At 38.7% G+C, this 10,000-nt stretch overlaps 1 long non-coding RNA gene across 8 annotated transcripts in view; it reads right to left on the reverse strand.

Moving 5' to 3' along the window:
* Positions 1-10,000, reverse strand: part of LOC137984777 (uncharacterized) — a 39,636-nt gene that overhangs the window by 27,401 nt on the left and 2,235 nt on the right. For 2 of the 8 annotated variants that reach the window (XR_011119168.1, XR_011119169.1), the window contains exons 2-7: positions 7,840-7,985; positions 7,127-7,338; positions 6,427-6,503; positions 3,186-3,329; positions 2,451-2,683; positions 541-1,802 (exon numbers count right to left, since the gene is read on the reverse strand). This is a non-coding gene — a long non-coding RNA (uncharacterized lncRNA). The remainder of the gene's footprint in view (positions 1-540; positions 1,803-2,450; positions 2,684-3,185; positions 3,330-6,426; positions 6,504-7,126; positions 7,339-7,839; positions 7,986-10,000) is intronic. The other 6 variants (XR_011119173.1, XR_011119171.1, XR_011119172.1 and 3 more) reach the window with 6 other exon arrangements.

Here is a 10,000-nt window from a genome sequence, read left to right on the forward strand (position 1 = left end):
AGCACACATTATAACCATGAGGTGGGCGCGCCTCCCACAAAAATTCTTTTTTTTAATATTGTTAAAGTAACATTACACAAGCAAATCATGTATACAAATACAAAGGAAATCAGGAAGAGTAAATTGTCTTAAGTACTCTATTTTTGTTAGAGTCAAAAAACAATAGAATGACTTAGTACGTACATCATCTTTTAATAAAGGACAAAAAATTATAAATAACCTCAAGATTCTCCTTTTCACGATAATTTAAATATGAATAAATTATTACTATTATTATTATAATTATTTCAATTCAACTAAGTTGACTAATTTTGAGCACTACCTCGAACTATGGAAGGCCTTTGCTGCCTTTGCAAAACCTTTAAAAGGAGTGCGTATGCGCATTTCAGACAACATGGTAAGAAAGTGGACTCCGAAACATGGTCAGCTCCAAGCAAGAAAGAAAATGAATTCTTGAGAAGTTTGGAGCTATTCTTTTTACAAGACAAATACGTAAGTTAAAAGTGAAACTAGACGTGTAACCCATTTAAAAATTCTTACCGTTGAGTCAATGATCCTGCCATAAACATGTTGACGGCAAAAAGAGATTAACCAAGTACTTCATGTTCAGCTTGTCCAACACAAGTTAAAAAGCTGGAAAAGAGTTGTTCATTTTAATTGTGGTTTCCCCATGATGTAGCTTCACTGGTTTAGCAGGCTTCAAAAAGCACATTCTCTCTGCCGACAGTACTTCCTCCAACCACAGTCAACTCGTCCCTGCAGTCACTGTACGCACATCGGAACACCTGATACTGTTTGTAATAAAAATAAAAATTATTGATATAATAATCATTAAAATAAGTATAATATTTATGCTAATTAATGCACTTGTTTGTTTGTCACGCCAAAGGGCCTCTGCTGGTTACTCTTCTGGGTGACCCCTTAAATGGTCTTAATGACCCCCCAACTTGAAAAAAAGTTGCCTGGGACGGTGCACGAACCACAGTTCGTACTATTGGCTCTTCGCTATTCGGGTTTTCCAGACACCCGCCATAGAACAAACGTTAAATTATTCCTTTTGAGCAAGACAATTCACCTGTTTTGTTATTTAAAGAATTACGTCAAAGCTGTGCTTCCTGTTTTGCAAAACGTATAGCCTGAACCGATAGAACAAACTTGTCCTTGATAGATGAAGTCGCAATGATTAAATGAGTAACTTGAGGAAGTTATATCTCGCGAACGAGCTCGGTGACCTATTTATTTAATTGCACACTTCGAGTCACCGTAATGTAGGGAACAATCAAGAAAAGTTTAAGGAAAATCTTACAACATCTTCGATTACTAAGGAATCACCTTAAGTGTTATTAACGACACAACTGAATTATTTAAGACGGCTGCGCCCAGTAAAGTTGTACGTGATTCTAATAATTCGTTTTCCTGATGCAAACACTCATTAAAACAGTTTTTCCCATGGCTTAAATTAATTTCGAGTCAATCCTGCCATGAACGCGTTTACTGCAACAAGAGATGAACCAAGTACTTCACTGCTGCCTTGATGCTGCCAGTTCTGGTCGTCCGCACAAGTCAAAAAGCTCGTAGAGAGTTGCTCATGTATATTTTGAAGTCCCATGATCTTGCGTCACTGGTTAAGCAATGACAATAGGTGACGTCAGCTCCAAACAATAAGGAAATGAATACATCAGAAGTTTCAACTTGTTCTTTTTATAACGCAAATACACGAGTTACCTTCTTGAGGTCGAAACCGAAACTCAAGGTTAATTAACTGTGAGTTCCCACGATGTAGCTTCACTGGTCACTGCAGGCTTCAAAAAGGAACAGGAGACAAGAGGTTTGGAACAAGACACCAGTGAAAGTAATCATGTGGAGAGAGAGAGAGAGAGAGAGAGAGAGAGAGAGAGACCCAACGGAACACAACTTTAGGGATGTCACTTCCTTAATATAGCGCAAAATGGATTATTACTGGCACGCATGACAAAGCACTTCAACAAGCAGTGAAAAATGAATTATACTACGCCACGGACGATATTTTCCTTACACTCTTTCACAAATTATCCACCCAAAAAATTCAATCCTCTTTCAAGATTGACGATAAAATAATCTTAAGTACACAGTCGAAATACCATAACTGGATAGGGAAAACAACTCCTTTATGCCAATTACATTTCCAGTAATTAGAAGTTACTGTAAGTAGTTACTAACATGCTTTTCCTTAATTTTTCTACATGTATTTAGTTTAGGGTTGGAAGAGACAGGGGCAACATCAAAATCCCAATAACAAGGTTAAGTTAACCTTGAGGTTTTCAAAAAGCAGACTCCAAAATTAAACATGGTCAGCTCCAAACGAAAAAGAGTGAATTCTTCTGAAGTTTAAACTTTTCTCCTTTATTATTAACAGAACAATAGTAAGTTAAAAGCTAAACTTGGCGTATAACCCATTTGAAAATTCTTACCATTGAATCCATGATCCTGCCATGAACATGTTGACAGCAAAAAGAGATGAACCAAGTAATTCACTTCTGCTTGTCCGCACAAGTTAAAAAGCTGACAAAGAGTTGCTCATATTAACTGTGAGTTCCCATGATGTAGCTTCACTGGTTTAGCAGGGTTCAGCAGCACTTCCTCCAACCACAGTCAACTCGTCCCTGCACTCACTGTACGCACATCGGAACACCTGATACTGTTTCTAATAAAAATAATATATCATAATAATCATTAAAGTAAGTATAATATTTATGCTAATTAATGCACTTGAATGTTTGTCACGCAGTTTGCCTCTTAATTTGGATGCATAGTTCTGGTTTCGATAAAGACAGCAATCAAAAAGCCTGCGAGCAGGCACTCCGAGGGACTGGGGCTGGGGTTGAATGATCATTCAATCTCCCACACAGCCCCAGTCCCTCGGAGAGCCGTGCAAGCATAGTCACGCCTCCCCTCCCCCTCTATCTGCAACCTCGTTCCCAGGGCTTCTCCCTCATGTGGGGGCGGGGCAATAAAAAAACGCCCCTCCCCCACATGAGGGAGAAGCCCTGGGAACGAGGTTGCAGATAGAGGGAGAGGGGAATCGTGACTATATATGCTTGCACGGCATTATCGATTGCCGTCTTTATCGAAACCAGAACTATGCATCCAAATTAAGACTCAAACAGCGTGACAAACAAACAAGCGCATTGTTTGAAATTACTTACTTGGCGTTTGTATGCTTCGACACACATCCTCAGAAGTGACTCATGTTAACTAATTGTTGCTAAATTCTCTCTCCAACAGCACTTCCTCCAACCACAGTCAACTCGTCCCTGCACTGTACACACAGATATCGGAACGCCTTTTAACTGCAATAAATGATATATTTCATATTTAAGTTTTTATTTTAATTATTTATGTACATTTTGTATTTTTACTGGGTTGCCGTAGGGCAATCCCAGTCGGAAAGTGGGTGGCATTTGTTCGGTATTCTTTTTTTTTCCATGTCGGTAAAAGTCTTGCCTGTCACTCCCCTACTAAGTGGTATCTTTGTGCATAGAGCCTTCTGCTCATATTTTCTTAGGATCGAGAGGGTAGTTGAAATGCGTAGATTTCTCTGGTGGACACAGTAGCATGATAAACTTAACCGGCAATGGCGTCGAAAGTCATGTAACGCGAATGGCGTTTTAGTGGATCTTTGAACAAAATATACCCTTATGAAGTTCAATAATGGCAAGTCAATTGGATACTGAACAAGATAGGCGGTGGAATCTTACAAGCGAGGAGTAATGGACTTCGACAACAACCTGTGAGCTGCATTTCTAATTTTACCAAGTGTGCTGTTATGTAGAACACTGAAACCAAATGGAAAATTCTCTGGTAACTTATGGGTTCAACAAAGACAGAACAAATCGAACACCTTAAGTGGATCTGTGATCAACTCTGCACAGTCTTCAGTAAAAACATAATTGGAAATGTGACAGTCAAGAATTATTTGAAAGAAAGCTTGTCGTCTATTTTGTGCTTCATTATTCAAGGAAAAGGTTCTTCATGGAAACGGTTTGATCCTGAAAATTTAATTTGGTGTAATATTGCACATATTTGACACAACTGAGTTTTTTCCCTTCACGCACGCAATGAAATAGGAAGGGGTTTTTGCCTCTAATAGCAAATATGTTGTTTGTTTCAAAAAATTGTTCACTGGAAAAGGTGGCTTTTATGAATTCATCATGTTTTATAATATGCAAGCTTAACTGGATAGTTTTTATGGCAATAGTAAAGCATTTTCGTGTCAAAATGAGCTTAGTGTCTTTCTGTTGTGCTAACTTAATTAAATATAAATATACATTCTGCCTCGTGAGTTTGTTATTCTCGTTAACCAGCAATGGCCTCGAAAGTCATTGCAACGTGAATGGCGTTTTAGTGCATCTTTTATGTTGCTTGTTTCAATAAAATGTTTTGCTGGAAAAGGATTCTGTGATATTTTCTGCCTTTGTGAATTATAATATCATAATATGTATTCGAGCTTAAGGTTGAAATGTGATACGGGAGGACATTTTAGTATTGCTCTGTCAGCAGGAAAGGTTCACGAAAAGAAGCAGGTCTGTTGGAAGTGTGCTTGAGTTTCAACAAAATGAGCCCCAAAATCAGCAAAAAATTGTGACACCGATGAATAATAAAGTAGCTGCTATTTCCAAAATGACGGAATTACCTGGTGATAAATAACCTCGTCTTGGAGAGTAAATTTTTGACTTAGCAGAAACAATGGTCAACCTAAAGGGTTTGGGCGATTGTGATCTTTGTTTTGACTTCGCTCATTTATTGTCAAACTTTTTAACACTTGACAGAAAAAGAAACTTACGAAAACCCGGTATCTTGCCATCATTTGATGCGGACGCTTCACTGTTTGGCGAGTAAACATGCCGCGGTAACTTAATCATGGCGCCCGCTGAATTCCGGCCATGTCACTTTCGATTTTGCGATTTATTTCTGCAGCCAAAATTGAACGTAGCAAAAATCAATTATCAACATGTCAGCCCAACAGCCAATGTTTCTCACTTCCCATTTATTTTCTTCAATCTTTCTGGGTTCAATACTTTGCTAGTAACCACATGTCTTCTCAGGCTATTTACCCAAGACTTCTACCACGGCACTACAATGATAGACAATACCAAAACAATATCGTGCACTGTTAGAGCTACATATTACGCAAGGATAACTTGAATCTCCTGGAAGACAACACACAGCTCAGTTGACATTTTATATGGAATAAATCGCTGTGTTACTTCACTACCACACGTAAGCAATGCGTGTCTATTTTTCCCAAAGAGGACAGGAATTTCTTATTTTTGACAAATAATTAATAGGCCGGTAGCCAGCTTTTTAACCTCAGAAAAGGATCTTTTTAGTCGTACGAACATGTGAGGACATGCGAGCCAAAGGGCCTCTGCTGGTATCACTTCTGGGTGACCCTTTAAATGGTCTTAATGACCCCCCAACTTGAAAAAAAGTTGCCTGGGACGGTGCACGAACCACAGTTCGTACTATTCGCTCTTCGCTATTCACGTTTCCGGACACCCGCCATAGAACAAACGTTAAATTATTCCTTTTGAGCAATACAATTCACCTCATGTTTTGTTATTTAAAGAATTACGTCAAAGCTGTGCTTCCTGTTCTGCAAAATGTACAGCCTGAACCGATAGAACAAACTTGTCCTTGATAGATGAAGTCGCAATGATTAAATGAGTAACTTGAGGAAGTTATATCTCGCGAACGAGCTCAGTGACCTATTTATTTAATTGCACACTTCGAGTCACCATAATGTAGGGAACAATCGAGAAAAGTTTAAGGAAAATCTTACAACATCTTCTATTACTAAGGAATCACCTTAAGTGTTATTAACGACACAACTGAATTATTTAAGACGGCTGCGCCCAGTAAAGTTGTAAATTCGTTTTCCTGATGCAAACACTGATTAAAACAGTTTTTCCCATGGCTTAAATTAATTTCGAGTCAATCCTGCCATGAACGCGTTTACTGCAACAAGAGATGAACCAAGTATTTCACTGCTGCCTTGATGCTGCCAGTTCTGCTCGTCCGCACAAGTCAAAAAGCTCGTAGAGAGTTGCTCATGTAAATTTTGAAGTCCCATGATCTTGCGTCACTGGTTAAGCAATGAATATAGGTGACGTTAACGATATCTCCTCTACACTGAGTCGAAAATACTATATCCAGATGGGGAAAAAAGGCTTTTCCCTCTTCCTTATGATTTTTCTACATGCTGTTATTTCAGAGTGGGAAGAGACAAGGCGGTATCAAAATTCCAATAATAAGGTTAAGTTAACCTTAACGTACCCAGGAAGTGTTCTCTAAAACTTCCAAACATTGGTCAGCTCCAAACAATAAGGACATGAATACATCAGAAGTTTCAACTTGTTCTTTTTATAAAGCAAATACATGAGTTACCTTCTTGAGGTCAAAACCGAAACTCAAGGTTAATTAACTGTGAGTTCCCACGATGTAGCTTCACTGGTCACTGCAGGCTTCAAAAAGGAACAGGAGACAAGAAGTTTGGAACAAGACTCCAGTGAAAGTAATCATGTGGAGAGAGAGACCCAACGGAACACAAATTTAGGGATGTCACTTCCTTAACATAGCACAAAATGGATTATTACTGGCACGCATGACAAAGCACTTCAACAAGCAGTGAAAAATGAATTAGAGTACGCCACGGACGATATTTTCCTTACACTCTTTCACAAATTATCCACCCAAAAAATTCAATCCTCTTTCAAGATTGACGATAAAATAATCTTAAGTACACAGTCGAAATACCATAACTGGATAGGGAAAACAACTCCTTTATGCCAATTACATTTCCAGTAATTAGAAGTTACTCTAAGTAGTTACTAACATGCTTTTCCTTAATAATTTTTCTACATGTATTTAGTTTAGGGTTGGAAGAGACAGGGGCAACATCAAAATCCCAATAACAAGGTTAAGTTAACCTTGAGGTTTTCAAAAAGCAGACTCCAAAATTAAACATGGTCAGCTCCAAACGAAAAAGAGTGAATTCTTCTGAAGTTTAAACTTTTCTCCTTTAATTAACAGAACAATAGTAAGTTAAAAGCTAAACTTGACGTATAACCCATTTGAAAATTCTTACCGTTGAGTCCATGAACATGTTGACAGCAAAAAGAGATGAACCAAGTAATTCACTTCTGCTTGTCTGCACAAGTTAAAAAGCTGACAAAGAGTTGCTCATATTAACTGTGAGTTCCCATGATGTAGCTTCACTGGTTTAGCAGTACTTCCTCCAACCACAGTCAACTCGTCCCTGCACTCACTGTACGCACATCGGAACACCTGATACTGTTTCTAATAAAAATAATTGATATAATAATCATTAAAGTAAGTATAATATTTATGCTAATTAATGCACTTGAATGTTTGTCACGCCGTTTGCGTCTTAATTTGGATGCATAGTTCTGGTTTCGATAAAGACAGCAATTAATAAGCCTGCGAGCAGGCACTCCGAGGGACTGGGGCTGGGGTTGAATGATCATTCAATCTCCCACGCAGCCCCAGTCCCTCGGAGAGCCGTGCAAGCATAGTCACGCCTCCCCTCCCCCTCTATCTGCAACCTCGTTCCCAGGGCTTCTCCCTCATGTGGGGGCGGGGCAATAAAAAAACGCCCCTCCCCCACATGAGGGAGAAGCCCTGGGAACGAGGTTACAGATAGAGGGGGAGGGGAATCGTGACTATATATGCTTGCACGGCATTATTGATTGCCGTCTTTATCGAAACCAGAACTATGCATCCAAATTAAGACTCAAACAGCGTGACAAACAAACAAGCGCATTGTTTGAAATTACTTACTTGGCGTTTGTATGCTTCGACACACATCCTCAGAAGTGACTCATGTTAACTAATTGTTGCTAAATTCTCTCTCCGACAGCACTTCCTCCAACCACAGTCAACTTGTCCCTGCACTGTACACACATCGATATCGGAACGCCTTTTAACTGCAATAAATGATATATTTCATATTTAAGTTTTTATTTTAATTATTTATGTACATTTTGTATTTTTACTGGGTTGCCGTAGGGCAATCCCAGTCGGAAAGTGGGTGGCATTTGTTAGGTATTCTTTTTTTTTCCGTGTCGGTAAAAGTCTTGCCTGTCACTCCCCTACTAAGTGGTATCTTTGTGCATAGAGCCTTCTGCTCGTATTTTCTTAGGATCGAGAGGGTAGTTGAAATGCGTAGATTTCTCTGGTGGACACAGTAGCATGATAAACTTAACCTTCAATGGCTTCGAAAGTCATGTAACGCGAATGGCGTTTTAGTGGATATTTGAACAAAATATACCCTTATGAAGTTCAATAATGGCAAGTCAATTGGATACTGAACAAGACAGGCGGTGGAATCTTACAAGCGAGGAGTAATGGACTTCGACAACGACTTCTGTCAGCTGCATTTCTAATTTTGCCAAGTGTGCTGTTATGTAGAACACTGAAACCAAATGGAAAATTCTCTGGTAACTTATGGGTTCAACAAAGACAGAACAAATCGAACACCTTAAGTGGATCTGTGATCAACTCTGCACAGTCTTCAGTAAAAACATAATATATTGGAAATGTGACAGTCAAGAATTATTTGAAAGAAAGCTTGTCGTCTATTTTGTGCTTCATTATTCAAGGAAAAGGTTCTTCATGGAAACGGTTTGATCCTGAAATTTTAATTTGGTGTAATATTGCACATATTTGACGCAACTGAGTTTTTTCCCTTCACACACGCAATGAAATAGTAAGGGGTTTTTGCCTCTAATAGCAAATATGTTGTTTGTTTCAAAAAATTGTTCACTGGAAAAGGTGGCTTTTATGAATTCATCATGTTTTATAATATGCAAGCTTAACTGGATAGTTTTCATGGCAATAGTAAAGCATTTTCGTGTCAAAATGAGGTTAGTGTCTTTCTGTTGTGCTAACGTAATTAAATATAAATATACATTCTGCCTCGTGAGTTTGTTATTCTCGTTAACCAGCAATGGCCTCGAAAGTCATTGCAACGCGAATGGCGTTTTAGTGCATCTTTTATGTTGCTTGTTTCAATAAAATGTTTTGCTGGAAAAGGATTCTGTGATATTTTCTGCCTTTGTGAATTATAATATCATAATGTGTATTCGAGCTCAAGGTTAAAATGTGATACGGGAGGACATTTTTAATATTGCTCTGTCAGCAGGAAAGGTTCACGAAAATAAGCAGGTCTGTTGGAAGCGTGCTTGAGTTTCAACAAAATGAGCCCCAAAATCAGCAAAAAATTGTGACGCCGATGAATAATAAAGTAGCTGCTATTTCCAAAATGACGGAATTACCTGCTGATAAATAACCTCGTCTTGGAGAGTAAATTTTTGACTTAGCAGAAACAATGGTCAACCTAAAGGGTTTGGGCGATTGTGATCTTTGTTTTGACTTCGCTCATTTATTGTCAAACTATTTAACACTTGACAGAAAAAGAAACTTACGAAAACCCGGTATCTTGCCATCATTTGACGCGGACGCTTCACTGTTTGGCGAGTAAGGACATGCGAGCCAAAGGGCCTCTGCTGGTATCACTTCTGGGTGGCCCCTTAAATGGTCTTAATGACCCCCCAACTTGAAAAAAAGTTGCCTGGGACGGTGCACGAACCACAGGCAACCCAGTGTACTATCACGGAGGGTCTAGTTTAATCTAAAAAAAATTGTCTGCGCCCGAAACTAACCTAATACTATGTTTCTAATAATAATAATAATTAAAATTATACTAATTATTATAATTATAATTATACTAATTATGTTAATTATAATAATTATAATAATTTTTTTAAGGGGCACAGCCTCGTTCTTAGGGCTTCTTCCTCATTTGGGGCAGGGCGGTAAAAAAGCCCCACCCCCAAATGAGGGAGAGAGGGGAGGGGAATCGTGACTGTGATTGCACGGCATTATTGATTGCCGTCTTTATCGAAACCAGAACTATGCATCAAACGGCGTGACAAAAACA

This window comes from Montipora foliosa, chromosome 14, assembly GCF_036669935.1.
Source record: "Montipora foliosa isolate CH-2021 chromosome 14, ASM3666993v2, whole genome shotgun sequence".
In the NCBI taxonomy this organism is placed as follows: Eukaryota; Metazoa; Cnidaria; class Anthozoa; order Scleractinia; family Acroporidae; genus Montipora; species Montipora foliosa.